This window comes from Vicia villosa, unplaced genomic scaffold, assembly GCF_029867415.1.
Source record: "Vicia villosa cultivar HV-30 ecotype Madison, WI unplaced genomic scaffold, Vvil1.0 ctg.000278F_1_1, whole genome shotgun sequence".
NCBI lineage: Eukaryota > Viridiplantae > Streptophyta > Magnoliopsida > Fabales > Fabaceae > Vicia > Vicia villosa.
This window is the reverse complement of record NW_026705117.1, coordinates 514142-517403: the sequence shown is the minus strand read 5'-3', so window position 1 is coordinate 517403 and position 3262 is coordinate 514142.

Here is a 3262-nt window from a genome sequence, read left to right as displayed (position 1 = left end):
TCCAACTTAAACAACATAATCAACTTAATCCAACTTAGACAACAACATAATCAACTTAACATTACAATCATTCATCAACACAACAACTCGATATGCGACTCATTATACAACTCAAACTATGCAAATGTATGTGGTACCATATGGAGTAGAACTACCAACTTAAAAATAGAGCATAACTCCGAAGTTAGAATATTGCCAGTAATTCCGAGGCATAAGGAAAAGCCTTCAACTTAGAACGTGTCAATCCAGGCCAACTTTAATGAGCATTAGCTCCAACTTAGAACATTGCCAATCCAGGCCAACTTTAATGTTATGCTATGCTATGCGACAACATACAACGACCACAACTCGACAACGAAACAACGACATAACAACAACATAACAAAGGTCACATATCAACAATCACACCGTTTAACTTTAGCCAAAGGCTCACAACACAACTTAACAACGAGATTATCAACTTCAACAACAAATTCACAATAGCGCAACAACAACAACAACACACAACAAACAACAACTTATAATATGCATAAATGGCATCTACTTAGATCAACATTGGTCATATGACCTACAAATCAAGCATGTCTATAAATCGGGATAATTCAACTTATTCAACATTGGCCATAGGCTTACCATTTCGTCAACGCATCAACAACAAGTTATAATAACAACAACTCAACAATAACAAAATATTCAACTTCATAATACATCATCATCATATAAGTATCATCATATAATCATCCCCGTCATAACAACAACTATTCGTCATAAAGAGCATACATCATGTTATTTCACACATAATCATTTCCAACTATACAATAATATTCACTTCATGCTTATCCACACAATACAACCTATCAACTTTGATCATAGGGTCTACAACAACAAAAACAAATTCAACATACTAACAACAAACATAATTACATGTTATCCACAATTCATCAATACATAACGTACAGAAACATGATTACATGTTATCAACAATTCATCACATAACTCGCACAAACATAATTACATGTTATCGACAATTCTTTCAAAACATGATTAGAGTCAATTTCATGAGAATCTAACATAAACCCTAACATTTTCAATTCCACAACTAAACCCATTATTTCACCATTAATGGTTTACCCACAATAAGCACAACTATCTAATGCACATAGATTATCAATTGCACACAACTTATCACATTTATATCATCACATTTCAACAAACCATCAAATACCCAAAATTGCACATAGAAGAACATGGATATCAAGCATAGAATCTACCCACCATAACATACTATCATACAACCCTTTATCATGAAAGAACTCCATCCTTACCTTGGTAAATTTGGACTCTTTCACCGTAGCTCTAAGCTTTTCCCCAAAAGAAATCCTTCCTAACATCATATGGAGGCACACCTAAATTTTTTTTGGAAATCGGCTTATCAGACGAACTTAAAACCCTCAAAATGAAAATCGCCCCGGTCAGAATTTACCTTTACAAGTCAGGAACGCCATGTCCAAGTATCGGAACGATCCAACGGTTGGATTGAGAGATACGCTCGATTTGCCAAGGTGGTTTTTTGCTGAAACTTGCTGCGAAAATTGAGGCTTCCTCTATAATTTTTCTTCATCCCTCAAGTGCCCTTCTCTTTGAGTTTTTCTCTCTTCTATTTCTTCTTTCTCCCCCAAAATGAGTTATGATTCTCCAACCCTAATCTATACTCTTACTATCTCTTATCTTAATGGGCTTAACCCATAATCCATCTATTATGTTATATTCTACCACGTAGGCCCAAATCATTAAAACCTCTCTAATTCTTAATTAAGCCAAATAACACAAACACACACATAATTAACTACTTAAATAATTATTATATCACATAATAGCTAAATAAATAAATAATTATTATCAACATCAAATAATATAATTACTAAAATAATAGCGAATAAAATCGGGTTGTTACACAGATTACATTTGAAAAGTTGTAGCTGCTATGTAACCTGTGCAGTCATGTTTAGTGGGTTTTTTGGTTGTGTTTGGTAACTGATGATGTTAAAATATTGGTTGGCTGTAAACGTTTTGGTTTTTATTCAACTTTAGTAAGGTTTTTAATTTCTCCTTGTTGTATTAATTATACCCCCTACTGTTGTGTCCAACTAGTTTTATATATGTTTTAAATTTTTACTTGCTGGTACTGTTTAACAGTGATTTCTGACAAACAACCACTAGTATTCCAAAATTGATAATTTGGTAACTTACAGGATCGACTAGATTGATCCTAGCACATGTGTCTGAAGTTTTCTATATCAATGATTGAATCTATAGCTTTACTTGGTAATTGTCTTGGGTGTTTTTATAAAGACTTGTGACTATATGTAACAATGACTTTGAATGCAGATTGTAAAGTAAAAAGGATTTGAATGTAAAATCTTAGAAGAAATGAAGATACATGAAAAATAAAATGAATCTAAGTACTTCTACTAAAATGTAAATGAATTCGAATGTAGTTGGTGTCATACGTATATTCTCAATGAAAACTCTTTCTCTTTCGCTTGGTACTTGATTATTTTTTGAGTAACTTTGTACAAATTGAACACCCTTGAGTCCTACCACTAAGATCCCTATTTATACTAATTTGACCCTAATGGTCTTATTCTAATGAGATGCCATGTTGTTTGTTTGCATACGCTTCGAATCCCTGGATTTTCACGCGTCCTTCTGACTCAAAAGAATCACTTTGAAATTTAAATAATCCCGCTCAAGACTCCTCAACGCGAAACAACGTGTCTTTACAAGTTTTCAAAATATATCAGAATATTCTAAGTCTTTTATTTCTTTGATTTTGAAGATAATCAATCCATGCCTTATCTCAACTTAGGAAATAATTCTGACATAAAAGACTTTTAAAAATAGCTTTTTAAAGCCATTCTTTCTTCGAGACATACGACTTCGAAGAACATAACCAACTTGTCGAATCCAGCTAACAAATTGCCCCCAAATAAATGTCTATTTCGAAAAGACAAGTAGAAATAGGCATTTCTTGATACTTTTTGATTTCAACCATTCAAAACCCTTGGGTTCCAAGATTCTGAATGACGTCATAGTAATTATGACCTTTCTTTCAAAACGTCTTCTAAAAACCATGCATCATTACGTCTGATCATTACTCCTAGAAACTAGGAATGAGGCTATTAACTATGCAACCGCTTGGTAGACCGATTACGTGCCCCACTAACCTCATTTAATAAATCAATTAAAAATTTGAAAGGTT